Source organism: Setaria viridis, chromosome 4, assembly GCF_005286985.2.
Source record: "Setaria viridis chromosome 4, Setaria_viridis_v4.0, whole genome shotgun sequence".
NCBI lineage: Eukaryota > Viridiplantae > Streptophyta > Magnoliopsida > Poales > Poaceae > Setaria > Setaria viridis.
The window spans coordinates 35,422,305-35,439,225 of record NC_048266.2 but is presented as its reverse complement, the minus strand read 5'-3'; positions in this window follow the sequence as shown (position 1 = coordinate 35,439,225).

The window sequence follows — 16,921 nt, the reverse complement described above, 5'->3', positions numbered from 1 at the left end:
GCAGCTTCTGCGGCTGGTGGATGACGTAATTTACAAGCATAATGCAACGCGTGGCGTATTGTTTACTACAGTGCCTGTGCTTGTGCGTACAGGCTGGCAGGCAGGCGTCAGGCTGGCACAGGAGGGCCGGGATCGTCGGAGGAAGGGGCCGCCGGCTAAGTCAGTCAATCGAGGAAGTCAACGCAAGTCGTCAGGGAATCACTGCAGCAGCTACTGTACTGCCAATCAGCAGTGGGGTGCTGAGCAGCACGAGGCACGCAGCCGACGGCCACGTGGAGCTGCTGGGCGACGAGCCGAGCAGCAGCAACGGCGGCTGCGGCTTTGCGTTCACCGGACTTTGGCTCCTGGTTATCGGGAAAAAATTCCGTGCGGGAGGGCTGCAAAGCGCTTCCCGTGCAGCCCCGCTCCCGGTGTGTGCCGCGTGGACATCGTTTAGATCGGACGCCCACCTTCGGTCGCGAAATGGTTTAGCAGAAACAGCTCGGCTCGGCTTCATTTGACGCGGATGCCATGGCTAGCGGTGTTTGATACGAGATGCTAAAATTTAAAAGTGTCACATCGGATGTTCGGATACTAATTAGAAGAACTAAATAGAGCTAATTATAAAACTAATTGCAGAATCCTGTGCTAATTCGCAAATGGTTACTGTAGCACCACATTGTCAAATCATGAATTAATTAGGCTTAATAGATTCGTCTCACGAATTACACTCCATCTGTGCAATTAGTTTTGTAATTAGTCTATGTTTAATATTCCTAATTAGCATCAAACATCCGATGTGACGGATGTTTTTAACATGGCCCATAGTTCCAGGCTCGGATGATCGAGTGTGCTGCAGGAGCCTCATCTGACCGACCGACCGCTCCTGGATCCGTCGATGTGGATCGGATCGGCTCCGTTGCGTGGAAGCGCGCGCGCACCCACGTGTCGCGTGCTTGCCCTGCCGCGTGCGCCGCCGCTGCGACCGCTCCGGCATCCGCCCTGGTGGCCCTCGGGTGACGCAGCCGACGGCCCTGCCACGGCCACGCACGCGCGCGCAGGAGACAAGGCCCAATGCGTGGTGCCGCCCGCTGCTGCTTGCTGCGCTGGTCGGTGTCGTCGAACCAGGCCGGAAACACGCAAGATCCACGCCGCAGGTCTGCCTCACTTGGGCCTAAAATCCCCGGTGTGCTTGCGCAATTATGGGCCTGATTGGTTGCCTGCACGCAGGTGAACCAGGCTCGCCAGATGCAGGTAGTGCTAGTTTGGTCGCCGATCATATATATCGCATATGCTGCGGAATAGCGATGTGTCGCCTTCTAGCGTCGGAAGGCGTCCGCACGTGGGCGGACCCGACTGATTCGGCCCATCGTTCATTTCCGCCCAGCCTGACTGATTCGGCTTTTTTTTCCCCATCCGGAGGAGTTTATACCGCTCGGCCCGTCGTTTATTTTCATCCGGCCCAACTAAGAAGCCTTTTTCTTCGACCGGCCCAATACGCAGATAAATTCAGTAAAAATAGCATAAGAGACGAGAATCAAACTCACCACCTGCTACGAGGGACATTCACGAGCTACCACTGTGCTACTCAGTGCTTTGTCAGAAATTTGAACTACGGAGCTATTTTAATACTAAATGTTTTTTTTCTCTCATTTCGTTTGTTCTTAGTTATTTTCTTTGTTGTCATTTTCCTTTTCTTGTCTCTTTGTTTTATTTTTATTTCTTTATTATTTTATTTATATTTTTTCTTTCTTCTCTTTCATTTATTTTCATCTCTTCTCCTTTTTCCATGTTCTCTTTTTCTTACTTTTTTTCTCCTCTCTTCTTCTTTTCTTTTCTTTACCATTTTGCGGTTACACCCTTTTTTTTCTTATTCCTTTTTATCTTTTTTGTCTCTTTCATTTCGTTTTATTTTTATTATTTTAATTCCTATGTTGTTTTTATATTTTACTTTAGATTTCTATATATTCCTTCTTGGTACGTAGTTTATATTTGAATTTTTTTTCTTTTTTTCTTTTTGTGATTATTCCTTTTCTATTACTTTATTTTTATTTATTGTTCATTTGTTTCTTTTCTTTTTTTAGTTTTTGTATATTCTAGTAGTAACTTTTCTTTTTCATGTAAAATAGGCAAGACAACACTATGGGTAGTTGATGTAATTCTTGATCTTTTGTTACCATGTTCGTCAAGTGTGCATATTTTTTATTTAGTTTTATTTTTATTTAGTTCGTCAAGTGTGCATATTTTTATTTTGTCAAGTGTGCATAATTTCTATAATGTTTCATGAGTTCATATAATTTGTTCTGTAAGTTGATATAATTTATCTGGTAGTGTGTGCTTATTTGATTGTGATATTCAGTTTCCATTGTTTTGATAGTACAATGAATTGTTCGTGATTTCAACTTTTTTTTTTCAATGTATTATTATTTTTTTCGTCGTGTTTAATTATTTCTTCATAAAAATTATCATTTTTATAATTTATTCTGTGATTGTATATTTTTTTTTTCCGTGAGTTAATATAATTTGTTCGGCAATGTGTACGTATTTATCCATGATATTGAGTTTCTATTATTTGTGCTATACAACAATCTTCGTGATTTCAACACATATCTAGCTAGCTATTCCTAGGCTGAAAGTTTAGCAACCTATCACAATATCATTTATTTAATCACGAACTTGAATTTTTTGTGGTGGACTTTTATTTAGCTTTATTGGTTTCATGATTATAGTTACTTTTGTTCGCTATGTACTATTATTTTGTTCATCTTGTTTAATTATTTGTTCCTGTTGATGCCAGATTTTGACACGTATGGAATCGGTGTCAAGAAAGGAGAGGACTGGTTGCTGCGGCAGATTAAAAGGTCACGATTGGGAATCGGCCGATTGGTGCTACAGTTGGGGATCGGCCGATTGGCGCTACAGTGTTTTGGCAGACGGAGTTGGTGGAGATCGGTCGATTGGAAGGCTGGAGTGATTGGGCCAATATGGGCTTAAAGTGGGTCAGAGGAAGAAGATAGAGATTGGCCCGTGGGAGTATAGTAACCAACTCCGATACGAGTTGTGTTCGTAAAAATTCGTTTTCGTTTAAAATTAGAGATAGATCCTAATCGGTTAAGAAATTGGTTGTAACAGGCTATAAATAGCCATCTTTAGAGATTTGTAAGGCAACACATCAATCAATATAACAAATCTACTTTTTCATCGCACTTTACTTTCAAGTTGGCGACTTCGCCAATACTTTTCTTCTTTCATGAGTTTGTACGAGTTGGCACGGCTGCATCAACACGATCTCCGGCCGATTCTGTAAGTTCCACTTATCAAGTAATATCTAAGCTTTAACTTCGGGCGCATCGCTATCGTTTCGTTTAGATTTATTCACCAGTTATCGATATTTACTAAAATTATAGGTTTTATCTGTTGTTCTAGTTTTATCACCAGTTATCCAGCTTGAGATTTGAACTGTCGACTTTGTTATTGTTATTTTCATTCATCATTATCATATAGCCGATTGGATCTATTTCAAGTGTTGTTTTCATAGCTTTGTCTAGTTTACTTCAGTAGTTTTCTTTACAATCGCTACGTGATCGTCAGCTGTATTATAGCCGATTATCTTTTTATAGCAAATCGGTCGATTTGCTGATATGCTCCTCGAGATCGGAACTTTAGCCGATCGGAACTCCTGGAATTTGACACGTTTTCTTCCTTACCAATCAACAGATCAAATTGGCTGGCACACCGCGCGAACCGCACCAGGGCGATCACCCGAACAGGAGCTAAGTAGATTCTCCCGGGTCGTATGTCCGACGCTAAGGGTCAATCGGCTGACTTTTAGCGCCAACAGTTCCTGATGTTCAATTATTTGTTCGCAGTAGCCGAAATTAATTATTATGTATTGAAACATATTGTTTTAAAATATCATGGAAACATAGTCAAGTGGGGTCTTGTTTTGAAGATTTTGTTGCAAGTAATCCATTGGTGTGATCGAAATTAAATTGGATATACGGTTTGAGATTTATAGATTTTTTTGTTTGAAAGTTACTATGTGGGTGATGTCATTTATTTTGTCACGTCTTGCATGCATGCAATGGATCTTTCCTTGGTGAGGTTAGCGGCCCATATACTCCTATTAGCCCATGATATTAATTAATCATACTGAAAGCCATTCCTTCGTACTCCTATTAGCCCATGATATTAATTAATCATACTGAAAGCGAGAGGTGGAGAATTTGTTGCCTCTGGTGACATATAATAGCGCTCTAGTTTGGTTGCTTGAGTGTTAGTTTGGTTTCTTGCTCCGGCCACTAAGCCAGGCTCTCAGCGTGCAAAGATGCTCCCACAAATGAGAGAATTGACCGTTTCCAGCGAGCCTGGCTCGCGCGGTGCAAGAATGAGCTACTTGGAGGAAGCGTGCAAAGGAGAAAAGCTGCTAGAATGCTAGCTGCGCAACAGACCAAACAGCAGCTTGGAGCAACTTATATCCATACATACATGCAACCCATCATGATGCGTTACATGCAACCGGCCTGACCAGGGTGGCATGCGGGGCAGGCTGGGAGGCCCATCCATCCGATCACGCCCTACGTGTTTCGGTTTCCCAACGATGCGCTAGCTCGCACTTTTCTCCTTTTTCCCCAGAAAGCGCTACCTCCTTTTTCCATCCGTGGGATTTACTTCCTTTTACTATCTTGACTTGATTAAGGTCTAATCTTATATGATCCTAACGTTCAAAAAATTACTCCAGAGTTTTTACAACTTCTACCCCCGTGCGCTGATTACATCCACGCCCGACTCGTCCTGCATGCGCGAACAAAGTCACTTGTTCTTGTGTGCTTCATTTTTCTTTTTTTGTGAGCAGCAATGTTGTCAATCGTATTTCTCCATCTTTGCGGCGTGATTTTTGTGGCTTCAGATTTGAATAGAGGAGGACATGTACCGGAATTTGTTAAGAGATTACAGTATGTAATTGAATTTTTTATAATAGCATACATATGTTATATGGAGTGAGAGAAAAATATATATGATTGATTTTTTCCTTTATATATATTATGTTCGAATTTTCTTAATACGAATTCTCTGAGTTTGCATCATAATCTTCATCCGCGGCAACTCAATAATTCTAAAGGAGTGTTTGGCAGTACCCCACTCAAAAAAATAATTCCACTCCACCAACTCCACCATGGAGCAGCTCCACCTTGGTGCTTCATGAAAAACATGAAGCACCTCTACGTATTTTGCTGATGGTGTGGCTCCAGCTCCAAGGATCATATGTTTTGTTGTGAATGGTCTACATATCCTTGTGAATAGGGTCTATTTGTCAGTCTCTCCTCCTTTCTCCGTTTCTCTTCCTCATTTTCTTCACCACTCACCACCGGCGAGCAACCAAGTTCCTATTCGCTGGTGTGTGCAAATGCTACTAGAAACTGCAACCGTGATCATATTAGGAATAAACAAAATTAGCTGACGGTCGTGGCGGGCGCTGAACACAGCACAGATTGCACATTTTACATAGCTACGGAAGAAAATATCTGCAGAAATTCCTATCACATCGGATCAGCCCTCCAGAAAATCAGCCGTCACTACGTCTCCACCGCCCCTGGCTCCAATGCACCGCCAGGTCTGCATGTTGCTGCATCGTCCCGAGCAGAGCAGAAGCAATGCAAACGCGCGCGGCCCCGCGAGCAGCGGAGGGGCGCGCGGATTGGCCCCGGCGAGTGATGGCGGCGAGCGCAGAGAGGCGCGGCCCCGGCCACACCCCTGACCCGGCGAGCAGAACAGCAGCAGCGAGTGCAGCGCGACCGCGGTGAGCCGAGCGATGGAGGTGCGCGGGCGCGGCCCCGACCCCGGGAGCAGCGGAGGCGCGTGCAGCCGGCCTCGTCAAGCTATGGAGGGGCGCGCGGCTTGGCCCCAGAGAGTGGTGGCGGCGTGACATCGTTGAGCTGAGCGGCGGAGGCGTGGTCCCGACCCGGGAAACAGCGCGCGGTGGCGCGTGCGGCCGCCAGCGAGCGGCGGCGTAGTGGAGGAAAATGACGAGAGAACGAAGGGGAAGGGCGATGGGAGGAGGGCCATTCCTTTTTTTTTCTTTCGCGAACAGGTAAGTGTGTAACCAAGGGTAAGGGTGGGTGATTACCTCACAACTCCATGAGGAGGTTTGAAATCAGTATTTTTGAAGCATCTCAAGGTGCTAAAAAAAATATGGATCTGGCCCCAACTTCATCTTTTTTGTGGAGCTGGAGTTGGTGGAGCTGGACGTGTTTGACAGGAAGTTTTGTGGAGTTGGTGGAGTTGAGCTACTTTTGGTGGAGTGGAGTGCTGCCAAACACCCCCACATTCAAAAATTAGTGGTACGTGATGTACCCGTCGATAGTGACATGCAAAATAGTGATTTCGTCAACCTCGAGGATCTGCCCACTAGTCTCCCTAAGGTACTCGTAAGTAGGGTTACATGCATATATTCGAAAAAATTCCTTTTTTCGCGCTCTGGCAAACAAAACCATGATTTCATAAAAAAACATTACCGAAAACAAATTTGCCCGTTTTCTTTTCTGGGCTGCTCCTTGTAGTGTGGACATTCTTTGTCAGAAAATTATTGGGCCTTCCGTTTCCCTTCTATTGGGCCGAATGTTGCTAGGCTGGAACTGGAGGCCCTTGCAATGCACTTGTCACCGAGGCCAGGCAGGAAGACGAGAGACGGGTTCTCGGCCCCCCGCCGCCGGCAAACAAACGGATTGCCCCTGCCCTGCGACGGCGTCCGCGACGAACGCTGCCCCCTGCCCTGCTCTTCCGCCACCTCGCGTGCGGCGGCGGCCATCCGGCCGTAAGGATCGGAAACGCACGTAAACAACCAGGCGGCCGGTGCGCATCGACACCTCTAAAATCCAAACCCTCCCCATTGCTCAATTTTTTTGTTTCTTCCCCTGCCTGCAAGAAAAGGTCCATTCTACTACCAGAGCAATTCACTTTGTCTATTTGAACACAATTTAGCTCAATTTATTTCTATATAAATTATTTTATTTGGTCCAATATATCTTATTGAGAACATTTTTTTTTTCATTTCTCGGGGTGTACACTTTGAGTTTTTATGTTGAAATTTTGTAAGGTGATAGAGAGCATGATCTGCTTATGTTAGCAAAATACTTTAAAACCTTACATCACTACTTTCATGCAATTCTATATATTGGATTGACTTGGTGTTACATGCTCCTAACCTATGAAAATAATCATGAACCAATCTTGATGTATTTTTCCAGCATAAGTTATGATGTCATGTCACCCTGAAATTTTGAATTTAAAACTCAATTGATACATGGAGAGAAAAAAGGAATCTTATTAAGGGGTAAATACCAATTGAAATAGTTTTGGGTGGCTAAATGGAGCCAAACTTTTATTCGTGGAGCTAAGCGGGCAAAGTGGAGTACTTGGATTTTTTTTACCCTATCTGCTTTAGATCCGTTCCAATCGGAACTTGCCACGTCCTTTTCTTTTGCTTAATCATTGAGCGTGCACTATGCAGCATTGTTAGAGGATACTAATTTGCAATTGCATCCGATCCGATACTCGAAGCACATTAAAATCATCTCATCTGCACCCCAATTTCATAACTTTGACCGGATTATCTGTTTCCAAGGTGATCTGCACCAGAAAGATGGATGCAGTTTTTAAGGCAGGCAGGTTGCCCTTGCAACCTTGCTGGGCTGACAGTTATAGCAGGGGCCTGGCCTGTATAGTAGCCTAATCGATGAGTGGTAGAGGAGAATGATGACTAGCCTTGTGAGAGATTTGATTTTGGTAAAAAAGACAATTTTAGGGCATTTGAATAGTGTCACTTTCAAAAATTAATCTAAGTAGCATTATTCATTATCCTTAACCTAATACCAGCTATTGACCGATGACGCGGTCACATCCAAAACATTTCAGGTTTCACGGCATCGTCTAGCCACGGTCAAGTTTGAGTATGGCAGTAGTCCGGAAGACACATAGTTTTCAGATATCTGGAGCCGTCCTTTCCTCTCATCGTCAAATAGCAGCAGCCACCCTCCATTCACGTCCTTGCAGTGATGTCGAAGTTTGCGTTGAACAACAAACAATCATCTTATCAGATAACTTTGTGCAAATTTTTTCTGGTTGAATAATATTTTTACGTCCTTGTCACCAATCAAAGCTCATTGTATGGTTACATCATCTTCAAGAACTGATAAGGAGAAGAGAAATGCCCTTGAATTCCTAGGTGACAAGTTATGCTTTGTATATCTACAAAGCTGTAGGAGGAAAGATAAGTGTTGAGAATTCAAGAACGTGGAGCATGCTTCTGCACGGTTCTCTTATCCCTGTTCTTCCATGGGTTCTCAGGTACTGAAATAGTCCTGCTATAATTGACCTGATACTTGTCCCAATCAGCGACCCTACGTTTTATTGTCACTACTTTGACATGGACCACAAATATACCATTATGGTAGGCTTGTCATGTAGTAGCTGAAGTGTCAAGCTCATCCATGACGAAGATTTTCTTTTTTTTTCTGAAAATGTTTCAACACAATCCTATGTGCCTAACAGAGTAACAGGAGAAAAGTGAAGGATATCACAAAAATGTTATTTACCCAATCCATATGGTTCATGGTTGGTATATTTAGTGACAAGTGGAATTATGGGCAGTATTCATGCATGCTGTTAGGCTCTACAATGTAGCTTCAGATATTGAAGATTTTGCAAGCATCCGTTCATGATTACACAGCTCAAGAAAGGTGTCTATGCCTCCTTTTTTGTTTTCTTTTAAGTTGTGGTCCCTTAGGCCTACACTGCACTTTCATCCACCTAGCAATTATCTGTATGTCTGATGCCCTGCTTTTGTAGATGCTCCATGTTAATCAACAATCACATGACATGGTTACATGGGCCTTTAGCACATGTAAAGTACTCACGTAGCCATGTGCGGTGCCATCCAAGTATAACGACATGGCTTCATGTTACTGCATTTTCCCTCGTCGACGCTGAATTTGCTGTTTCCTAATGATCCCACCTTGAGCCAGCGTGGATCATGAAGTAACCCTGTGATGCACCATGGCAGGCACTGTTGGACATTGTGCTGGGAGAAGGAAGCCCACATCAGGAAAGCAGTGGGAGAGCTAACATAACACTGTTGTGCAGACATCCACCTGTTGTCCACACACAGCTGGTATGAAGGACCGGAGCGTTAGTTGTCTCCCTGGAGATCAGAGTTTGAGGTTGAAATTTTGACTTGTTTTGGTGTCTGTTTTACAGTCTTTGGATGGGTCTTTATCAGCTAAACCATTAGGCCAACTACCTCCTGAGTTTTTGGCGTCCGATTGCTATGATTCTGAAGTTTTTGTCTTCGAAGAATGATTGGCATCTAAATGTGGCTCGGAATGCAGACCTTCGAATTGAAGTGCTGGGAGCCTGAAATCAGTTTTAGTTCTGTTCTGTGAATTACACTTTCCAATTTATATGAGGAAAGTTCAAAATATTGTACTTTTCACCTTAAAAACCATTTTCTTATTGTCACATTGTGACAATCTTCAGATACAAATCGGGGACTGTGCAGTGGCGGCTGGACAGATAAGAACGAGGGACGAGAAGAAATCCCAGTAGGATGGAGCTATCAGGAAGTAATTGGAGTTAGGACTGTGGATAAGGAAATTGCGTGAGGGAAGCTGCTAGCATGGTGGATACAGTTGCATGAAGCATATGCCTTATCCAAGACTAGCACCTTTCAATATGTGCATATCCTTTGTCCATCCCCACCCATTCTGTTTGGGCATGTGGATGCAGTATTAAAAATTGTGGTAGTTGTTGAGTCCTGTGGCATAGAACCTGTGGAATGGTATAAGAGAGGTCTTAGGCGTTGAAATCTGTCGTCAGAGCAGTCTAAAGCAGATCATAATCTATTGATTAGATCACTGATCTTTTGTCAGTATTGTATTGAATATATGGTACTTGCTTTGTTATACATGCTGCAAGGTTTCTCTGCCTAGATTAGGCCGGGGTCTTCAGGTTAGTGTTGGAGCTGCTATGCCACTTGGAATCCTTGTCAGAGGAGGTGAGCAGAAAAGTGTGTTGAGTCTGCGAGAGGATAGTAGCAAGGGAGAAAGGGCTATAGTTGGATGTTAGTTCAACATGGGTTTCTATTTCTTTCAAAACGTCAGAAATGTGTTGCAAATGAATTCTCTCGGTCCATGTTGCTATAGTTTTTATAAGATACATTGGCGACAAGCTGAATTCCCTGAGTTGTGATATGGCTCGTCTGTAGTTTTGCTTCTCTTCTTTTGGTTCGTGCATTTTATATGATAATATGGTAGGTACCAGTGAAATAGTGATGAAGAATCGTTCTGAACCTGAACTCCTCCTGGCCCTAAGATTCAAAGATGATAAACAGATCAGATTTGGATTGGGTCACAGAGGTTGTAAGGAGCTTGTTTCTCTGCAGGTTTCGTCGGTGGAAAACATATAGAACAGTATTCTACCAAAATGGATGGAGACATTTTATAGCTGCATCTTGGTTACTGCTTTTCAGTGTCACTTTCTGAGTATTTGACATCTTGCAGCTATACGGAAACAGAGGAACATCAGATAAAATGGAGAATCTGAAATTTCCATGCTTCCCAGATTCTATTATTTGTTTATTACTCTTAGTCTATTGTTGGCTGTAACTTTTATTTCTTCAGTTAAGGTTGAAATTCAGTACCCTTTGACATTTTCTGCTTTTCTTCAGTCTATTTGATTGTCCATCAAACATTGCATCCAGGCGCCTTGCACCATGCAGTTGGTGGATATGAACAGAGTAAAGAAGGGAATATATCCTATTTTCCATTTACTTTCCTTTTGTGTTGATTAGTTGCTTGAAAACTTTACAAATGCTACTCAGATAGGTAAACTTAAACAGTCATTTGGTTGAGTTTTTTGAAGGTTCATGTTCTGATGCAGTTCGAGGTCAAAAGTTTGCAGAGTTATTTCCCAGTTACCAAGATCAATGACTGACTTATTAGGATGATAAAAAATATATGGTCAAAGGGATGATATGATTGAATTGAAATTGTTGTCAAGACTCGACCACGGTCATCCAGGTTAGTTAGCATTTGGCACAGCAAGATGCCTTCACATAAATAAAGAAAAGGAGACAGATTGAGAGTTGGTATAGTGCTGTTGAGGGGTTGCTTTCAGCACTTTCTCTTTCTGAATGCCACCAAGCAACTGAAGCTCCCGGTCCATGCAATTTATACTAGTGCTGCCGTTATTTGCTTTCGTGATATGCATATGAAGATGTGGCCTTGTTTTTTGCAGTGGCAATAATTTCTGATTACATTATCATGCACAATTGTCTTCAAATTTTACATGGCAAGTACATGCTCAAGGTTCTTCTGTTTGGCAGTTTCAGTAATTATTACCCTTGTATTCTTGAAAAAAAATATAATTTCTGCATATGATTGGTTATAGGCTTGACTCGCAAGCGTGCAGGCTGATGAGTGATGGTATAGGCATGAATTGATGCTTCTTGATCAAGCAAGAAGCATAGACTTTTGGCTGCCTATTCTGCCTAACACATGACCTCATGCTGTCAAGCAGCATCTGTCGCTTCACTAGTCAATCCAAAGAAGTTGATATGTTTCTCAAAATCTTATCCAATCAACTACCCAACCGAATTAACAGTTTGATGGATGCTTGTCTACAATGCGCACTTGCGCAGCATATATTGAATCCTTTTTTTTCTCTTTCTTGAAATGGTGCATATATTGTACCTCAATCAGTTATGGAATCAGTTCCAAAACTGTGCTAGAATTTCTGTTGAGATAGCTAGTGCGTATTCTGGCTATTGTAAATTTCTTTTGAGAGATGAGCGGATGCCGGTTTGTTTTTTTTTAAAAAAATGATTGAAATGTCTGCATGAAGGGAAATGCTTTTAAAATCAAACTCACATATCTGTGCCTACCTGTTATCGCCTCATGGGCCATGGCTAGGAACATGATAGAAAAAACAATACACATCATACCATCATCATGAAAAGGAAACTTCTTCACATGGTCCCATGCCCTTCTCTGAACATAATACTTGTGTTTCAAGCGTGCCTTTTGCTACTCTCATCTGCCTGTTCATCATTTGCTTCATATCTCAAGCCTAATTTCAGGTACCTTCCTTTCTTGAACAACAATCCTTCGCATCTTTTTACAATGGTATTCCTTCATATCTTGAGTCTAATTTTCTAGATCATGGACGCATGAACCTTTCAGGATGGAAAGTCACATTAGAGAAACATGAGCAGAACTGAACGCATGGATTAGATCTAACCGCAGTGCCAAATTGCTTCGATATATGCATGCAGGTGATGAGCTATGAGTTGGAGCTGTTGGCCTTGGCACGTGCGGCCAAACCGAGGGATCCCACCGTTGTCAATTGCTGTGCTGGCGTTGTCTGTCTTTGGGTCCTAGTCCTAGGCCAGTTTCCAAACATGGCGTCCCGGAACGGCGGAACCCCACATGGAAGAACCAGCTGCACATGAAAGTACTGTGCTCACTGTTCACACTTCCATCCAGAGTTGCATGAAGGTACTGTGCTTCCAAAGTATTGGATAGAGTTTCGATACGGCATGTGCTGTGCTGCGCATCTCTTGAGCATTTCACTTTTTTGGCGACGATAATGTTTATCTTCTTTCTTTTCGGAGAAGTGTTCCTAATTCCAGTGTTTGGTCCAATCCTAATTGATTTGGCTTGTGCTGTGGATCGATTGAGCATTTCTTATTTCTGAGATAACGTTCTTCTATATCTATACTCAACAGTTGATCCAATCTTGACGAAGCACATGGATAGCATATCTCTTGTGCTCCGTTTGGAACGGAGGAATTGGAATCTACTTAGTGGAGTAGGCTATTTGTCCTGAAATATGACATTCCACAACTTTCCAAAGTTTAGATATAAGTCTATCTTAAATTCATAGGGTGGGAAATGGAAATTGATTCTATAGATCCTCATGCTATGTTTCTAATATGCAACTTATAGTATGCTCTTCGACTCACTTTCAAGTGCAGTACACAAGTATCTCTCCCATATGGTCAACAATAATATACAAATATATTCCACGTATAACTATATTAGCTTAATTAATTTGTATCTAAATTATGATTATTAGAATGGAATTCAATTCCAAGAATCCAAACGGAGCCTTAGGTATTTCTGATTTTGCTGGTAATTTTGTTTATTTACACATGAATCATGTAGTTTGATTAGATCCCGTCCTGATTTTTTTAAAATACTACCATTTTGTAGCTATGCTTCTCCCTTACACGGATGATATTACACCTATCTTCTTGTTACAGCACTATATCCTTGAAGTGCACTTCTCAATTTCAGGCAACAATTTATTTCTCTTTCATCTGTGCGCGATACTCTCTTACTGGATTGGAAAGCAATGCCATACAGCGAGAACCGCACTTAGCCTTTTTCAGCGATGGTACCCTGTTCTGTAGTCATAACTCAATGAGCACGGCATGTTTCTATATTCGAAATATGATCATGATATCTAAACAGACAACATTGGTACCTGTTAACGAAAAGGTTTCGTTTGTAGTTTTTTTTTGCTTTGATGCAGATTATCAAGATGCCCTCTAAAAGAGATTACCATGGACTGGTTTATTGAGTTATCTCTAAAAGGTTAGCTTCACTATGAAAAACAATTCCTGTAAAACTTGTATGCCCATCTCTTAGTTCAGTTTCATATCAGCATCACCACAAAATCTAGGAAAGGAATGGGACCAGATTAGGGAGATGGAGATTAGCTCAATATAATCGATGAAAACTCTGCGACCAATCACAACCTAAATGCTGAATTCGGACATGATCATACATGCTGGAGCTAATGGACTACGTACGCATTCAACTTCGTCGCTCAAAAAATATATTTAAAACATGTGTTTCCCAAGAATTTCTGAGTTGCCTGGCACGGGCAGGTGACGATTTGCCTAACTTGTCAGACTAATGAAAATGACATACTGTTTCAAAAAAAAAAATGAAAACAGATTTAACTTATCTTGGACCAAAGACTTTCGGCCATGCTTAGTAGTGTCATGATCCACTGCTCCAAATAAAGCTGTCTTTATGCGTCAAATTTTGTTTTCTAGCCAAAGCCAATGCAATATACTCCGGCTCATCATTAATGGTCAACACCACACTGGAGCATATAATTACCATATTGTCTCATTATATTTGTTTTCTTTCTTGTAGAAACTCCGTCTCGGTATGTAATGCTCAACAGCACACTGAAATGTTTAGTTTTTCTTTTCCGTGGCTTATCATTCTGTTGCTGTCGCAGCTGCATAATTATTTTATTTATTTACCACTATTCTGGTATTAACCTTTATCAATTACACTACTACACTAGAAAGTCTTTGTAGCATATATTTCTCCCCCAAAAAAGTGCAAGAAGGTTCATCCCCAATTACCCATTGTCACATGAGGACATTTTGGAAGTTGTCACTAATGCTACTGCTCTAGTTGTAAAAGGATAGAACGTGATTGCCTATCTCGGCATTGTCACAGTTGCATGTTTATATAGGGAAGAAGTCCCAATAAATTACAATGCAAAAGTCATCTATCTCTAACTATCTATCAACCAAACCATGATACAGCAATCAATATCTCCAAGAGATACTATCCGAGTACAACATGCTAGTACTCGGTTACATAACAACTATACTTCTAACACTAGTTTCTTTCCTAGAGACTACTCTGTCCCAGAGTTTGCAACCAACGATCTGATTACTAACAGCTGCCTGCAAAAGCATCACGATTGATTTCGTTTTGTTAGGTAGCTGCTGCACTTGCATGCTGATTATGTTGCCAATGCAACACAATTGAGCAGGTCGTTGCGTTGTATCGTTAATGGGACGTCACGTCCTGCAGTGGGGGTTTACGGCATCTACTAACTGCGCCTCCTCCTCGCCCTAACCTCCGTCCGCATGGCATTGTTTGTCGGTGCTGTGTGCTGCTGGGCGTAATGATCTGTCGAAAGCTTTTGGTTGGTGAGAGATCTCGTTCAGAGTGGCGATAACAGAAACCCAAGCTTTTTTTTTTTATTCCAGGACAATCGGTGGCGCCACCACCACGTCCTATATGTCATCATTCACAGAAGTGATGCATGCAACGGAAAGGCCGAAAGAACAGCCTTAACAACTAATCCGGTGGTGCCCCAAGTTCATCAAGTTAATCGCCACAAACTTACAACCTTGGAAGTTGGAACATCCATCCTTTCTGTGATAGCTAGATCTTATTGTTGCCTGAAAAGAAGTTTCATGCACATTAGATTGATATCACTCAGCTCGCACTTCTGTCGACTTACATCATCTGTCACCTACTAGGCGATTAAGAAACTGCAGGGAATTAATTGGTGTACTGATCAATGATTAGCCAGCAGTGTCCTCTGCAGGCCCAGCAGGGAGGAATCACGTTGCGTGCAGCGGAGCTACAAAGCATCTTAGACTCGTACGGTCACGTAACTTGATCTTGAATCGACGCAAATACACATTCTGGTAGTCCAAACACGTACATTGGCCAGGCACATGTGGCCACCTACACCTGTAGTTTTCAGAGCCCCAAACTACTCTTTCATCCTAAATTGTAGGTCGTTCTGTATACGGACGACGTTTTCGTGAAGCGGATGCCATTATTTCGTCCGAGGATTTTGCAACGATTATTTGCCTGAAACTCGTTGGACTAACAGCTTTCCTTCTTCATGGAAAGCTCAGTGTCACCACCTCGCTCGCATTTGCAGAAAGGTCGCGGCGTTACCTACTAAAGAGTTGTTACACCTTTAAGAGGCACAGCTTTTGTTGCTAGCTAGCTTGGTGAGTGGGCTGGTGCTTCAGTGGTGCGCATCACTGCCGCCTCCAAGAACCAATGGCATTACTACCATTCTGTTGTGAATTAGACGGCTTAAATTCAATCAAATACTCCCGCTCATTCCAAATATAACGTACTTGATACTGTAGTTTGACCAATAATAATATCTAAAAGAACATATTATTTAAATACAAAGAGTTGCATATTAGTACGAGAGTATGTTTCATGATTAATATAGTGACATCGACTTAATGTCTGCGCGCATCTTCTGCAGCTCAATGTTTTTTTTTTCATATTTTCGGCACAGTGTTGACATTATGACATTTTGCACGAAGTATTGGAAGTGTCCATATTTGAACATCTCGTGTTTACTATTTTTCCAAATTTTATTAGCTTTTGAAACGCAAAAAATGTACAGAAACCAGGCCCAACAGGTACGTAACGTCCCGACCGCTCGTGCATTTCAGGGTTAATTTGAAGCTTGAACAAGCAACGCCACAACTAACAGCAAAGCTGTCCGTGCAACATTTATACGTGAGACTACCAGAATCCGCGTAGTCTTCGTCTCAAGATTAAAATTTGGTCGCCGTTTTCAACGACTTCGAACAACCGTCCAGGACGGGAGTACAAATGGAGTCAGCACACACGCACACGGAGGATGTACCGCCAATGACAGGGTTGCCCTCAAACCAACGCTTCCATGCTTTTCCACTTCAACTGAAACTCACCAAATGCTCATGAACGGTGGCCACCGGGTCATCGAGTTTGAATGACAATCCCTTGCATGGCAAATAAAAGGGCCTGAGTTTTCTATTTAGTTTTAAAAAATATAAACATTTTATTTGATTAAATTTTTGTAGCTCAACCATTTTTTTTTTCAACAAATTAGCATGGTTACCATGAAGTTATTATATATGAGAAAGGAAGATAAACAGCCATGGCCACATGGTACGAAAACCAACGCATAAATTTGCAGGAAATTTGGTAATATTTATGCAAAGTACGAAAACCACACGGACTCATCACTCCAAAAAAAGAGAAAGAGTCCATGAAAGCAGAGGTGGGGCCCATCTTTCCCCCTTCAAGTTTAGCCCCAGGGCCCAGAG